Here is a 16814-nt window from a genome sequence, read left to right on the forward strand (position 1 = left end):
AAGGTTGCTTATTTTACTTCTCATGAACTATTCATGGTTCTCGTTCTGATACGGGGGGAGCCCAGTGACTAAGGCTCTTCATCCCAGTAAAAGCCATCTGATATACTTTTAAGCCACCCAGTGAAATACAGTTAAGAAAAAAATGAGTGAATTTTACTAATGAAGCTGCAACTTTGTTGAAATAGACATAGACTGCCTCTCCCTGTGAATTTTAATCAGCCTGCAAATCCCCATTTATTAGCGATGGGTAATCGACAGCCATCTCACTTTTTAAAGGTCTTCAGAGGAAATTGAATGTTGTCAAGGAAATGGGGTCTTCTTTGATATGCATGTAACTCATTGTTCCTGCAGATTAATGAAAGAGACCTCTTTATATAAAGGTTAGTAAGGAAGACAAGCAATGATTTCAGTGGCCCTGTATGAGCAAATAAAGTCAATGGCTTGATTCACAGGTGAAGGTTCTATTACATCAGAGATGATAAATACAACCTAAAGATGTATGAGTTTATGATGGGCTGGGGAGGGATGGAAAAAAGGCAGCTGGCTCTTCTGAAAGTCTCATTTATAGCAGTTAACAGAGAGAAAGGGAGTCCTTTGTGAAACAAGTCTCTGAGATTTAAGCTTTTATAGTATAAAATGTCTCCTAAATCTCCAGAAATTTATAATTGGTAGAGGCAAAGCAAGGGAAAGGAAGAAGGGATAAAGAAGTGCATTTAGGAAAATAATTTATCAACAATAACAAGGGTTAGGTCAGGGGGTGTAGTGGGGAGAAGCTGGGGTTCGAGAACCAGGCAAGACTGTGACTTGAGCCTCACTTCTATGGAAGGAACTGACGCTCTTTGGATTTTGGTTTCCTGAGCATTGAAAAGAGATCCTTGGACAGGGTCTCTTGAAGTCTCCCTTTCCTCTAATAGTCGGTGACTGTAATGCAGAGAGCAAAATGTACATGCCATTGATAAGCAGGGTGATGGTATTACAAAGATGAGTTGACATTAATCATGAAAGGATTATAGAAAAAGGTAGATGTGACCAGCTTTGCAACTGAGTGACAGAACCTCAAGAACAGAGCCGGGGCTTTGGAGTCAGGAGGTGGGTCTGAATCACAGCCTGACACCTACCGTGTCTTGGGAATGTTTGCTCCTACAGCCACCATTTCTCATGTGACACCCAGGATAATACAGTCTCCTTCATCTGGTCCTTGAATGGGATAGCTCAGGTACTGATGCCCAGGGCATAGCAAGTGATTGTGCATAGTGGGCCATCAGCAAGTTGATGTTTACTTCTGCATAATGCATGTCAGCAGGGCTTCCCAGGTGGCTTAGTGGTAAAGAATCTTCCTGCCAAAGCAAGAGATGCAAGAGATATTGGTTCAGTCCCTAGGTCGAGAAGATCCCCTAGAGAAGGACATGGTATCCCACTTCAGTATTCTTCCCTGAAAAATCCCATGTAGAGCCTGGCGGGCTACAGTCCATGGGGTTGCAAAAGAGTTGGGCATGACTTAGTGACTAAACAATAATGTGTATGTACCCAATGTCATTGGCAGTTGAGCAAATTATTCCCTAAAATGGTTTAAATAATTCTCAGAATATGCATTTTATCATCCATTCATGAGGGAGCATGATATTTCAAAGAAAACTAGCATGATTCTCTTCATAAGGAGATTTTTCTAATGCTTCTTATCTACTCAGACTATATCTGGCTTCTTAAGTTTGGCTTCTGTTCTTTGGTATTATCTTAAAGTGGGAGCAAACCTGAACTCTTAACTGTTACCTTGCTTCATTCCCATTTGCCCTCTTTTGTGAGCAGCTGTGATGATACGTGGTGACCAACTTCAAGAAAAATGCCTCTGCCCTCTTTCTCTGGAAGCATTAAACTAGGGGAAGCTTTTCTTCCAGTGATTATTCTCATAGGTTGAATGGTCTTTAAATTGCAATTGACAGAGTTCTTAGTGAAATGCTATATTTAGGAACTATTGTGTACCTATGTCTATTATCTGTTTCCTTTTCTCTTCCACGAGGTGGTGTTTCCATGGAAAAAGCGCATTTGTTGCTTAGGAGATTGCCCACTCCTGTCTTCTTGCTTATCTTTCCCATTTAGTCCCAGACAGGTTTGTAATATCATTCACAGTTGCTGTGGAGACTATTATGATGTCATGTGTGTGGAGCTATTATTTAAAGTGGTGACTTAGCAGCCGGATCTCCTGAAACAAGAAGAGCCCATAGGCATACACACACACACACTCACACACACACACACACACACTGCACTGCTGGAATTCTTCTCCTTGAAAGAATCCTGTTACAGATTTTTGAGGGAAAAAGTGCATCAGATTTTCTTTTCATAATTTAGTCAAACATACTTCTTCTCTCAAAAAGCTTGGCTTCTCAAACATTCAGGATTTAAATAGTGATAAGAAAAAGGGTGTACAACTTTTCTTACATAAGATACTACCTAGAACTGTAGCACTGTCTAGCAGAGCCAATTAATGTGTATGGAGGATACACCCAGATCTTTTCCTACAAGGTGGTCATTCTTTATTAGTGTAACTGGAAATGAATCAAGATACAGTAGCAGAGAGAATTCAGTTACTTTTAACTATGCTAGAAATTTTGTTCTGCTAAATTATGTTCAAGATGGTTGGATGGCATCACGGACGCAGTGGACATGAGTTTGAGCAAGCTCCGAGGGAGGGTGAAGGACAGGGAAGCCTGGCGTGCTGCAGCCCATGGGGTCGCAGAGTCGGACATGAGTGGGCTACTGAACAACAGAGGGAAAATGAAAGGAAAGGGGACTACCATTCTGTTGAATTCTCCCTGTGATGAGCAGTCAACATCACCAGGGTCTTCTTCCTGCCTCTTCTTGCCCTCACCTTGACCTCTGCTCTCCCCAAACACCAAGCGGTGAGGATGCTCTGGTCTCCCTGTCTTGACCCCTGCTTCCCTCTCCCATCTCGGTCAGACTCCTGCCCATGTCTCTCATCCCATCTTGTGCCTAGTGTCTTAAAAGAGTAGTTTCCTTGTCCCAACCAACCTATGTATCAGAATCATGAGGGGAGCCTGATAAAATACAGATTCCTTGGCTCCTCTTCAGAGGTTTGGATTCCGAAGATTCAGAATGTGGCTCAGCAACTGACTTTTCCGCATGCTCTCTGGGTGACTCTGGTGTGCTGTCAAGCATGGGAGCGCTGATCCACACTCACCGCGACTTACGCCCTCTCTCCCTGCTCTCCCACCAGCCCTCCTCTGTCGGGCTTTCATCTCTCGCACCAGTGGAGTCTCTTGCCAGGGCCACTGCTGTCCTCCCTAACTGCTGGGCGCTGGGGAGTGTGGGCTCACTGCTGAGCCCGGCACGCGGTGGTCACTCCAACTTTAGAGCTCTCTCCCGACTTGGCACATGTGATACTCTGCTGTTGCTCTTTGACCATCCCTTCTTGGAATCCTTTGTATATTCTAATTTCTCATCCTTATCCTTAAGTGTTGGTTTTCCCCAGGATACGACGCTCAACCTTCTAGTCGTATTTCCCTACAGACACTGGGTGGGCTTCCCAGGTGACTCAGTGGGGAAGAATCTGCTTACCAAGCAGGAGACTCAGGTTTGATCCCTGGGTCAGGAAGATCCCCTGGAGAAGGAAATGGCAACCCACTGCAATATTCTTGCCTGGATCCCATGGACAGAGGAGCCTGGTGGACTGCAGTCCATGGGGTCACAGAGTCAGGCATGACTTAGTGACTCAACAACAACTGATTAAGAGAGAGCACTTTGTGTTGACATCCTGGTTCTGTTACTACGGGCTTATGATCAGGCAAGTTCAACAAAAATCCCGAAAGCCTCAATCTGCAACTAAACAGCAGCAGACACTGAGCAATTTAATTTCACCCATTCTCACGATATAACTACCACAGATACAGTGATGACACCCACATGTTGCTACAGCCCTGATCATCTCTTACCTAAGCTCCAGATTCTCATTGAAATTTCTGTGTGTAGACACATGTTCAGCCTCAGCCTCAGTTTGTCCAAAGATTTTCTTCCTCCCTAAATCATCTACAGCATGTTTTCTCCCAGGAGAGATCCCACTGTCAAGCAAGCCAAAACTTGAAGCCATTCTCATCTAATTTTTGTTTTTTACCCTGAACATTAAACATTGCCAAATCCTTCCAATTTTTCTCCTGAGTATTTGATCGTATTTACTTCTCTGCCAGCCTCAGCCCTTTATTACTACCCTTTGAGACAGACTTTGAACAGTCCTGCCAGGTACCTAGCCATAATTCATGCTCTTGCCACCCGTTGGGTGGTTAGAACCATGAACTTAGAAAATATAGCTGCTTCATGCTGTATCCTCAGCATCTAGCTGAATGCCTGGCAGGTGATCAATAGGGTTAGATAAATGAAAGCGTGAACCATTCAACCCAGAGCTTCTTTGCAAATTTCTTATTTACAGATCAAATACGTGAAATGATGAGCTTTAGGGCTAGTGTTAAGCCTGAATCGCCAGCCACCAGACTGGTATTGGTTAAGCTGAGAATTTCCGCCCCTCTTCATGTCCCCAACACCAAACTAGGTCAGCTGGAAGCTCTCCCTCACACTGCAAGAGCCAGCTATTTTGTTTAAAAATGACCTTTCTCTAGTTTCATTGCCACAGATAGCAACTTGACACAATGAGTTACACAGACTTGTATTTTCTCTCCAGACCTATTCTGATTAGCAGTGAATTACAGGCATGATCAGTGGAACTTAAGTCTTCTATGTCCAAAGAATCACTATGCAGCCTCCTCGCTGAGTCTCTGATTTCTGGATTGGATCTGTCACAGAGTGGGAATACTTGCTGCAATAAAATATCATTGAAAAATTAAAGCCTGTCATCCCCTCACCCCCCAGGCACAGGCAGAAAGCATAGCTCAGGGCAGCAAGCCCTTGTTCAATCTGGTGATGACTCAGGAGAATTGAAAGTTTCCATCTTTTCCTTTGACATTATGGAAGCTTCCCTCTGACCCTACCCCTCCCTCTATGAAACCTGCTGGTTTTTCTGGCCCTTTGCTGGATAACTGCCTTTGGAGTTTTTTAGAGAAAATATGTCAACTTAAATAAGTGGTTATTAGTGTAGCCATGGGTGATAGGTGAAATTTGAGAGCCCATGTTTTCAGCTACTGTGTTTAGGATTACATCTGCAGTATTTTTCTTGGCTTCAGCCACTCTTTACAGAAAATTATCCACATAGAGTATCTGTAAAGACCTGTAGGCTCATTTGCTGCATAACCTGCCATGTACTAAATATAGCCATTCTAGCAAGACCTCGACCATCCATGCTAATGAGGACGAGGCATGGTGTGGACAATTTAAATCTACAGATAACATAAGAATCTTGAATCACTCATTATTATCTATCTTTTTTTTTTTTTTTTTTTTATAAATTTATTTATTTTAGTTGGGGGCTAATTACTTTACAATATTGTAATAGTTTTTGCCATACATTGACAAGAATCAGCCATGGGTTTACATGTGTTCCCCTTCCCGAACCCCCCACCCACCTCCCTCCCCCTCTCATCCTTCTGGATCATCCCATTGCCCCGGCCCTGAGCCCTTGTCACATGCATCGAACATGGAATGGTGCTCTGTTTCACATATGACAATACACATGTCTCAATGCCATTCTCCCAGAACGTCCCACCCTCACCTTCTCCCTCAGAGTCCATAAAATTGTTCCATGCATCTGTGTCTCTTATTCTGTCTCGCATATAGGGTTATCGTTACCATCTTTCAGATTCCATATATATGCATTAGTATACTGTATTGTTGTTTTTCTTTCTGGCTTACTTCACTCTGTATAATGGGCTCCAGTTTCATCCATCTCAGTAGAACCGGTTCAAATGTATTTTTTTTAATGGCTGAGTAATATTCCATTGTGTATATGTACCACAGCTTCCTTATCCATTCATCTGCTGATGGACATCTAGGTTGCTTCCATGTCAGACCAGCAGTCTTTGAATTCTACAACCTCTCCCTTCCCAGGTTGCTTTCATGAAAAGTGCTAATGAGAGGCAAAATGGCCCAGAGGCAGGCAGGCTACAGGGGAGGGGACTGGAGCTGGAGGGTGCGGAGGCACCAGCTGGATGATCAGCTCCTGAAAGTGGTTTCCAAAAGCATCCTTCAGTTTGTCTGGCCTGCTCCCCAAGGCGAGGCAGTCACTTCTATTCTGCAGGCGTTAACTGAGGTCTCCTTCCGGCCAGCTTCTGCTCGTGGGGCCGCAAGAAAAGTCGAGAAGGTAAACAAGTCATTGAACACAAATGCCTGTAACAGAATCACAGCCCCGATCAGGGTCATCAGGAAAGTTGCATGGGCTGCAGGGTCAGAGGCCAAAGGTAGAGCAGCCATGCCGGGTTTTACCTTCTGGCCTGTAAACATTTTATTCCCAGTTTTGCTGTGGACGTGTGATCAGAGGTTAATTCTATTCTGGGCCTGAGGTCATTCTTCTGTCTTTGAAGAAACGTGGGTGTTAGAGCGCATGGACGTCATGGGCCGGGAAGTATATGCAGCTGTCCTCACGGCCTCTGCATCAGCATCTCATGTTTGAGAGGACGTTGCCGCCTATGATTGCTGCCTACACACTCTGCCTCATTTGGAACCTGCTGCCTTGACTGATGGTAGTTAACTGAAATCTCAGTAGTATAATAGACTGTATTTATTTGAGAAATTACTTGTCCATTCCTGGTTACTTTCCTCATTCTCTGATACTTTGTGACACATTTGAAAGTGAAAGTAAAGTCACTCAGTCGTGTCCAACTCTTTGCGACCCCATGGACTATAGCCTACCAGGTTCCTCCGTCCATGCGATTTTCCAGGCAAGAATACTGGAGTGGGTTGCCATTTCCTTCTCCAGGAGATCTTCCCAACCCAGGGATTGAACCCAGGTCTCCCACATTGTAGGCAGACCCTTTACCATCTGAGCCACCAGGGAAGTCATTTGACACATTTGGGGGTTGACTAACTATCACCAATTCTGTGCATAAGAAGGTTCACAAACATAAGGAGCTTTTCACTCACAAAATGACTACAGTTGAGGGTTTCTTGTTTTTTTGTTTTTTCCAGTTGAGGAGGTTTTAATCCCTCGTGAATTGATAGTTTCTAATACGAAACGAGTATTCTCCCACGTTTGAAGTAAGTGAGTGCTGGCTCTGCTCTGAGTGGGCTGAGAGAGCCATTTCTTGTCTGATATGTGTTCCTAGAGGACAGTAAATTCTGTGGTTACATTTTCTAAGCCAAAATAAGCCAGAGAAGTTGTCAGAGTCTAACTTTAAGAGCATTGTTGGTTGCCAACATCCCCCAAATCAGGATAATGCTCCTGTGAACTCCACAAATGTCAGCAGTTGCGTAGGGACTCAGCATAGTCCAATAGGGCTTCTGAATAATTCCGCAGTGTATTATTCATCCGCTGCCCTCAAATTCAGGAGACTGACTTGGTTTCACAAAGGAGAACAAAAAGTTCTGAACAAAAGACTGAAAGGCAATGAACTCTCCCTTTTAAACAATACATTGAGCAGCAAAGCATGTTCTGTTGGGCCTTGTTCATCTCGCTACTTATTAGTCTTGAAGGTGAAGGATGGAAGGCAATGGATCACTTGATAAACGTGAATCTGATCACTTCTGATCGCCATTCCAATGATGTTTCTCCAGAGAGAGCTTCAATAGGTGAGGTTAAAGAGAAAGGAAAAATGGAGCCTGCCAGAGTTCAGCTGGATTCCTCATCTGCCTGTAGGTGTCGCTATTTTTATTTTATTTATTTATTGTTATTATTTTTTTTATTTTAAAAAATTACTTGTCCTTGCCTGTGTGTACTGGGCACTGGACTAAGTGCTGTGAATGTAGGCATTCAGTGAAATGTTTCTTCTTTCTGGGGGCTTGGACTAAAGCAGAGTTGGGTTCAGGAGCATATAAAGATCCTGGTATAACATAACTTTTCATTCCTTATGCCAAGGAATTGAGGCCCTCTGTCCTCTGCTTGATAGAATTTTGTGTCATAAACAGCCTTCTTCTTGAATGTAGCAGCCCTGCCCAGGCCAGGGCAGATTTGGAAAAGCAGAGCTTCCAACATTGAAGTCTTAAGTGGATAGCGTTTCAGATACAATAGAACTCTAGACAAGGGTGGTATGAGTCTCAGTGCTTTACTTCTGATCTACTACTACTTCTTCCTACCATTTTGGACCTCTGTTTCTTTCCTTTTTTTCTTTTAAATTGAAGTACAGTTAACTCACAATGTTGTCTTAGTTTCTGGTGTCCAGCAAAGTGACTCAGTTTTAAATATATACATATACATATATTGGAGAAGGAAATGGCAACCCACTCCAGTATTCTTGCCTGGAGAATCCCAGGGACAGAGGAGCCTGGTGGGCTGCTGTCTATGGGGTCGCACAGAGTCGGACACAATTGAAGCAACTTAGCAGAAGCAGCATACATATATACGTACATATACATACATACATACATACATACATATATATATATATATACACACACACACATGTGGAAAAGAATCTGAAAAAGAAAATATATACATATGTGTGTGTATTCATATATATATATATTCTTTTTCAGGTTCTTATATATATATATATATATATATATTCCTTTTCAGATTCTTTTTCATTGTGGCTTATTACAGGAAACTAAATATAGCTCCATATGCTATACAGTAGGTCCTTGCTATTTATCTATTATATATATAGTAGTGTGTATCTGTTAATCCCAAACTCCTAATTTATCCCTCCCCCTGCTTTCCCCTTTGATAATGGTAAGCTTGTTTTCTATGTCTGTGAGTCTATTTTGTAAATAAGTTCATTTATATCACATTTAAATTCTACATACAAATGATACCATATGAAGTTTGTCTTTTTCCATCTGACTTGCTTCCCTTAGGATGATTATCCCTCCGTGCTGCTGCGAATGTCATCACTTTATTCTTTTTTATGACTGGTACCCCACTGTGTATGTGTACTGCATTTTTATCCATCCCTTTGTCAGTGGACGTTTAGGTTGTCTCCATGCCCTGGCTACTGTAAATAATGCTGCAGTGAACATTGGGGTGGATGTATCCTTTCAAGTTAGATTTTTCTCTGGATATATGTCCAGGAGCAGGCTTGTCAGATGATATGGTAGTTCTACTTTTAAATTTTTTAGGGACCCTCCATGCTGTTTTTCATAGTGACTACACTAATTTCCATTCGTACCAGCAGTGTAGAAGGGTTTCCTTTTAACCACACCCTCTCCAGACTTTATTATTTGTAGATTTTTTTTTTGGTGGTGGACATTCTGACTGGGGTTAGGAGACACTTCGTTGTGGTTTTGATTTATATTTCTGTGATAATTAGCAACGTTGAGCCTCTTTACATGCATCTGTTGGCCACCTGCATGTCTTCTTTGGAGAAATTGGATCCCTGTTTCTTACAGCTCCTTGGAGCCCAAGACCCCCTTTGTTACCTGTTTCCCCTGTCTTGCAGTCCTCCCACTCAGGCGACAGATTTGCACCGTCCAAGAGTCTGTCCATTCTGTCTCACGCATATTTCCCCCAGGGCTGTAGCTGAGTCCTCTTTTCTCCTGATCAGCCCCCAGTAGCAGAAGAGAACAGCTGGTCAGAAGTCTGTGCGTCCTCTCTCCTTCTGTATGAAACATTGTTAAGTCACCTGCATCTTCTCTTCTCTCAGATATACAACTGGTGCTCCTCTGACATTTCCTCCTGAATTTCCTCTTCTAATCCTTGAACCACGCACAGCTCATGTCCTCCGGGGAGTGGCGTGTGGGCCTGCCTGTGGACTCTGCAGGCAGCGGTGGTGAGACAGCCCGGGCTGCCCTCAGCCGGTGGACAGTCCTGCACACGAGGGGCCCAGCCCTTCACTCGAGATGGGAATGGAGCAGAGGAAGGAGATGAACAGCGGTACAGGCCGTGTATTTGTGTCCCCCGGCCCCGAACTCCTGTGTTGAAGCCCTCATCTCCAGCGTGATCATTTTTGGAGAAGGGCCCTCCAAGAAAGTAACTAATGTTAAAGGAGGTCGTAGGCCAGGGCCTGATCTGATAGGCTTACTGACTGTGTAGAAGAAAGCCCGCTTGCACTCTCCTCCACACACATGCGCCGAGGAAAGGCCATGCAAGGCCCGCAGCGGAAGACGACCGTCTGCGAGCCAGGGAGGGGGTCCTTGCTGGAAACTGACCGCGCAGGCACCCCGACCGCGGACTCCCAGCTTCTCGAGCTGTGAGAAGATGAAGCTCTATTGTTTACGCCACCCAGCCTTTGGTCTGTTATTGTGGCAGCCTGAGCAGACAAATGCAAGCTGTTCCTGGGCAATCCTTAACTGCTTCTCTCTGTGTCTCTGGATCCTCCCAAGGCTTGTTCCTGTGGGAGCCTGCTAGGATGCTGAGTTCCCTACTTCCCCTGTGTTTCTGACCTACTTCTCCAGTAGAATATTTAAGCCAGCATTTTCAACGGGGCATTTTCCTGATATTGAGGAATCCATTATGCAGATGAGTTGGTTGAACCAGGCTTTTACTTGATGCTGTAGCTAGTTTTTTTTCCACTGGAATTGCTTTAGTCTGTAGTACATTCAAATCTATTTAATAATAAGCTATACCATGAGGACATTGTACATTATTATTAAAATATCAGAAATCATTGTCTGATGAGGTCTTCAGCATTATGTTTTAATTATACATAGAGAAAAAATTCTTAGGCTTCAAGTCAGGGTGTAATTTTTAAAAAATTATTTAAATTGACTTTGAAACACCTTCCAGTCATTTGTTCAACGGTTAAATTCCCCAGAATGCCTGCTGTTTTCTCGCTAATTTTTTGACATTATTATCTTTCTGGAAACAGAGCTGCTATTTAACTCAGCTAGTACTCAACAGAAACTGATTATTCCCTTTTGATGTAACTGGAGTGACTTAAATACTTACAGTCTTTTGTGTTAAGGTAAGATTAAAGCAGAGGAGAGAAGTGTTCTGTCTTACAGCTCAAAGTAAATATTTCAATATGAAGTGGGTGTAATTTCTTTAGGAAAACAAATGTAAAGGACGTGTCATTGTGTGGTCAGTAGCACAGCCTGAGAGAGAGGGTTAAGCGGTGCCTACAGGATTCTTTATTCTTAAATGATGCAAAGGCGTCCTGTGACTTCGGTCATGATGCACGATGAGCAGGAGAAGGCGAGGCTCAGTTATACCCTAGACTCTTCTTTCTGTAAATCAGAGACTCGTCATTACCTTATCTATAATCCATATTCCTGTCGGAGTTCCTTTTTTTTTTTTTTTTTTACATTTTTTCCCTTTACAGTTTTTTAACATTTTCTCCTTTTTATACTTTATGTGTTTTTTTTTAACATCTTTTCAAATTAGAGGATAATTGCTTTACAGTGGTGTGTTTGCTTCCGCTACTGCAGTGTGCGTCAGCTCTATGTGCGCATTTATCGCCTCCCTCTCGAGCCTCCCCCCCGCTGAGCCCATCCCACTGCTCTCGGTCATCACAGAGCGCTGAGCTGCGCTCCCTGTGCTGTGCAGCAGCTTCTAGTGCTAAGTTGCTTCAGTCGTGTCCAACTGTTTACGACCCTGTGGACTGTGGCTTGCCAGGCTCCTCTGCCAATGGAATTCTCCAGGCAAGAATACTGGAGTGGATTGTTGTACCTTCCTCCAGGGTATCTTCCTGACCCGGGAACTGAACCCCCATCTCTTGTGTCTCCTGCATTGGCAGGCGGGTTCTTTACCACTAGCCCCACCTGGGAAGCGGACAGCAGCTTCCCACTAGCTATCTATTTTATACGCAGTAGTGTATATATGTCAATGCTACTCTCTCAATTTGTCCCTCCTTCTCATTTCCCTGCTGTATCCACAAGTCCATTCTCTACGTCTGCCCGGTTGGAGTTCTTTGTGAATTATAATCCATTTCAGTCATTGCAGCTTGTTAAAGGACTTAAGGCAGTACAGATGAGTATAGCTTGAGAGGTTTAGGTAGAATTTAGACAAATTAGATCTTCTGAACTATTGGGCAGTGAGTTTTAGCAGCTCTCAAAAGCATCCCTGGGTATCCACTAGTTTCTGGAAAACAAAGCTCCAACAATAAAGGAGAGATCAATGTGCTATTAAAAAAATAATAAAGTCAGCAAGATTCATAACAGCTCTTGGGCTTCCTATTGACAGCACCATTTGGAAGTCACTAAAGAATTTGCTCAAACTGGACTCCAGGCTTCAGGCATCTTCACTTTCGTCCAGGTGAAGGTGAAGAGCAGATTGCTCAGTGAGCCCTTTTCCATCAAAAAGAGCTGTGGTGACAATCCAGCTACGTCCTTTTCATTGTCAGCCTCAGCTAGTTTATTCTGCAAACAACTTAATGTCCAATCCTAAGTAAAATTAAGTCATCTTGGCTCCAAATACCAGTATCTCCCAGGACTTCAGTGCTAACCCTGTCCATCCTTTCTAACAGGACATCTGGCTGGCACTACAGACTCAGCATTTCTTATTTCTGCTGTTCACCTTTTCTTCTCAGAATGGGGGCTCTAGCCTCCAACTTGCCTACTTCTGTCAGCGTTCAAAGGATCCCTCATGCAACTACAGCAGGCCTTTACTGGGTGAAGATGCAGTGCCGGCATTCACAGTTCAGAACCGGTGTTCTGCTGGGAGAGTTAGGACCAAAGTGAGAAAGGGGGCGAGCTCCAAAGGCTTATGAAAAGGAAAAGCCAGTCTCTGTCTTGGAGAAGCTGACAGTCTGTTGAGGAGGGTGGTGTAAGGCATAGAATGAATGACTGGAAAACCAGTATTCCATCAAATATTGGTTTAAGGAAAGATACCAAACTTCTTGCATATCCCTTCTCCTCAGAACCCCTCATGTTATCTTGGAACAGAGAATGGCTAACAGGGGATGGTCACTTAATAACAAAATTAAGACAGTGTAACATGCTACATATCTTGCTGAAAATAAGTAGTAGGTTATTTGTTATTAATACTTTCTCTCACTTTTGCAATATGTCATTGCAAAGACTAAGAAAGGCTATATGGTATCTCCATCATTCTCCACAGCAAGGCTTGATAAATACCCACACAATGTTCATCTTCACTGAGTATCCAAGTTACTTATGATTAGGCATTGCATAGCCAAGTAACTTATGATCAGGTATCAACATACATTGTTAAGAGCTGAAAGAGCCATAGGTACTTTGCGTTCACTTCCATGTGGTTTAAGAAAATCTCCCAAATAAACAAGAGCAAGGTAACTGTGAAGAAGGGTTATTTTTCGTTGCTGAGCTTGTGAATATTCTCTCTACTGTGGAAATAATTCGGACTCTGTCATGTCTCTGGATAATGATGCTTCTTCATTCTACCTGGGGCTTTTGTTTTTAAGATAAATAAGCTAGTATATCAGGCATAGGAGGCAACTGGAAATAAAACTGACTCAGCAACCTGCATGTTGGGTGAATATCACCTTTTTACCTTCACAGAGTGCATATCCCTTCTGCAGGTAACGGGTACACTGATGTTTAAGGAACCCATGTGCTCCTTGTTATGTGTGGTGCGTCTGCTGGCCTGGGTCATGGGAAAACATGAATCTCTTCACATGGATTTAGTTTGATTTAGCATAACCAGAACTTACTAAAATGCCTTTTTAAAAGTTTGAAAAGGATCTTCCCTGGCGGTCCAGTGGTTAAGACCACCCTTCCAATACAGGGATGCAGAGGACATGGGTTCAATCCCTAGTAGGAGAACTAAAATCCTGCATGCTATGTGGCACGGCCAAGAAAAAATTTTTGATGTACTCATTGGAGTGGGTGATGACTATTTGCATTATTAAATTTAAGCTACATTAAATAATGTGGAAAACAAATAGGCGTGTGTATGCAAGTATGATATAAAAATAACCTTGAACGCCTATATCTTTTCATGATCTGTTGACCATGATATTGACCCAAGTGCAATAAAATCATCAGAGTCCTACTTTAGGACTTTTTTTGAGTGTTCTTGACTCTTATTTCCATATCTGTTGCCTTAGCTGAGATCTCAAGTTTATCCCAATGTGATTGTCCATCTTAATAGCAGCTCTTTGATTCTTGACCTTTACCTCTAAATGAACTGAGTAAGCTCATTTGCATCATAAATTCGGACTTTATGGGGAAAGCTATGTTTGACACTGTGGGATATGTCTAAATGAATAGGAGTTCAAAAATGTGGTTTCTTCCAGAAACACGTTTGGACTCACTGTGGATTTTACAATTGGGCTGAAAACGTATTGGCATGCATCACAGCAAATGTCAGCATCAGTAATAGTTTTCATAAGTCATGAAGACATTCTGATGTGAGTTTTGCTTTTCTGGATTGTATACATACATGAAGAAGAAGTGAGACTATAGGATCTAGACCTGGTTTCCAAGAGTCATTACTCCCTTCTTCTAAAAATGTTCAACCTGATACAGTAAAGGACCTCGATGATGATCGGTCTGGTAGTGCTATTAGTCATGTTTCAGAGTGTGGTGGTACTTGTTCACGGATTTGTCATTTGCCTCTTAGAGCCCCTGCTAGGCTGACTTTAGCCCTGTCTAACTGAGAAGGTCCAGACCCCATACTCCCATGCACAGTCAGAGTATCTCTAGGAACCCACGTTTCTCCAGATTAATGCGTTAATTAGTTATTATAGTATGGTGAGTGTACTGATGCTCATAGCCTGAGGCACAGACACAGATGAGTTAACTTAGGCTGCCTTCCAGACTGAAGCCCCTCCTGTCCTGGAATCAACCCTCTAGCCCTTCCCTAATATGTGAACCAACACACAGTCTTGAGGAGGAGAAATAATAATGACAGCGCCATCCTAGGGTCCCGGGAGCTTCAGATTTAATGTCTGCCCCTCTAGAGAAAGATTCCCTGGCACCGTCTTTAATGTTTTTCCACATTCTCCTCACTTTGAGGAGTAAACGAAACCTGATTCCTCTAGTCAAATCAATTATACTCTGAGGATTGTGACTATGCAAAGAGCAGGGTACCTGTTCCTGCAGTTTAGGGAGCGTTAGAGTGTCCTGTGGTTCTTAGCAAATAGCACTGAGATGTGGTTGTGAAAAATTCAGTGTCACTCCCTGATCCCCCTCTCCCTCTCCACCTCCCTCTCCCTCTCTCTCTCTCCGCCTCTCTCTCTCTCTATGTTCCCAGCCCCGCTAACCTGCCAAATCTGCTAGGAGCCACTTACTGTCTGATCGTTGCACTCAACAATATACCTGCACAGTGACACGCCCCTACAACAGAATCACCCGACGTGTGTGAACCTCCTCAGCCTGTAAAGAACATGAGTTTGAGGCCTCCAGGGCCTTGGCTTCTGAATGTGCTGTGCTTTTCAGCCCTCACCCACCAGCTGTGGGACTTATTTGCAAGTAGTTCCTGTTGCCATTGAGAATAACCGCTTTATCTTGTGAACTGCATGGATTTTACTCACTCTCAACCTCTTTACAAGTACGTTTTCTAGATTGGAAATTCACTTAATCACCTGAAGGGAGGAAACTCGGGCCGTGCTCAGGTGATGCGCTGGTGGTGGAGGTGCCCGTGGCCGGTGCCCGGCAGTGCCCCGTGAGCCTGCAGGCTCCTCCTGCTGAGCCCTCCTCAGAGTGCGTTCTCCTCCACTCTCCCAAACCCTCCGCATCTTTGCAACCCCTCCCAGTTCCCAAAAGTCTTCATTTCAGTCTTGTGGGCATTTGTTTGTTTAGTTTTTTCTGTCTTGAACTGAATTGGGGCAGGGAGTGTAAAGGTTCTATCAGGGTCTTGTCACTAATTATAAGTACACAGAGGATCTCACAAGAGAGGTTTTAGGTTCCACGTGGCCCAGGTCCACCATGTGCTTGTTAGGGTCAGGGGCTCTGGAGCCCAGCAACAGAAGGCCAAAGGCCTGTTAGCCCTGGTCATTATAGTGACCACCAGCATGGTCACTTCTTTCGATGAACATGATGTTTGCTTCTTTACCTGAAAAACAGATGTAATGATGCATTCCTCACTGGACTTCAATATGGATTCATTAAACTAGAAAATGCATGTAAGTAGTTTGGCCTGGTACCTGAATCAAAGTAAATGGTCAGTAATCATTAATTAGAACCATTGTAACTACTGTTTTATTATTTATGGTGCTGGTTTAGTCTCTAAGTTGTGTCCAACTCTTTGAGACTCCATGGACTGTAGCCTACTAGGCTCCTCTGTCCATGAGATTTCCCAAACAAGAATACTGAAGCTACTTCCTTCACTGGGGATCTTCCTCACCCAGGGATTGAACCTGGGTCTTCTGAACTGCAGGAGTGCTTCCCTGGTGGCTCAGATGGTAATGCATCTGTCTGCAATGTGGGAGACCCGGGTTTGATCCCTGGGTCAGAAAGACCCCTGGAGAAGGATATGGCAACCCACTCCAGTACTCTTGTCTTGAAAATTCCATGGACGGAGGAGCCTGGTAGGCTGCAGTTCATGGGGTCGCAAAGAGTCAGACGTGACTGAGCGACTTCACTTTCACTTTCTTTCTCCTGAGTTGCAGGCAGATTCTTTACCAACTGAGCCACCAGGAAAGCCCTTATCATTTATAGAGCAGGTTATAAACATACCAGGAGGTTTTACTCTAAATGCATACACATTAAAATAAGGACAAAATACTTTATATGAACTGTTACTCTACGTTTCATGTTGTATAATCCTTTGAATGTTGAGCATACTCAACCTTTGTATTTGAATATATATTATTAATGCATTTATCTTGAATTCTTTCAGGTACCCTAAGCTTGTTTAGTATTTAATGATTCTTTCTGAGTAAGAGATAACCCTGTATGATTTT

At 43.4% G+C, this 16814-nt stretch overlaps 1 protein-coding gene and 2 long non-coding RNA genes across 4 annotated transcripts in view; 2 read left to right on the forward strand and 1 right to left on the reverse strand.

Moving 5' to 3' along the window:
• LOC145522338 (uncharacterized) overlaps window positions 1-2129 on the reverse strand; it is a 38170-nt gene extending 36041 nt beyond the window's left edge. Inside the window, exons 1-2 of one of the 2 annotated variants that reach the window (XR_014065986.1) lie at window positions 1981-2129; window positions 1119-1337 (exon numbers count right to left, since the gene is read on the reverse strand). This is a non-coding gene — a long non-coding RNA (uncharacterized LOC145522338). The remainder of the gene's footprint in view (window positions 1-1118; window positions 1338-1980) is intronic. The other variant, XR_014065987.1, reaches the window with a different exon arrangement.
• Window positions 1-16814, forward strand: part of FAT3 (FAT atypical cadherin 3) — a 787529-nt gene that overhangs the window by 450585 nt on the left and 320130 nt on the right. The window lies entirely within an intron of this gene.
• LOC145522339 (uncharacterized) lies at window positions 491-10341 on the forward strand. Its single transcript, XR_014065988.1, has 3 exons — window positions 491-1089; window positions 7672-7749; window positions 9696-10341. It is a non-coding gene; the product is annotated as an uncharacterized LOC145522339 (long non-coding RNA).

This window comes from Giraffa tippelskirchi, chromosome 10, assembly GCF_054371585.1.
Source record: "Giraffa tippelskirchi isolate mGirTip1 chromosome 10, T2T-mGirTip1v1.2.pri, whole genome shotgun sequence".
NCBI classification, from domain to species: Eukaryota; Metazoa; Chordata; class Mammalia; order Artiodactyla; family Giraffidae; genus Giraffa; species Giraffa tippelskirchi.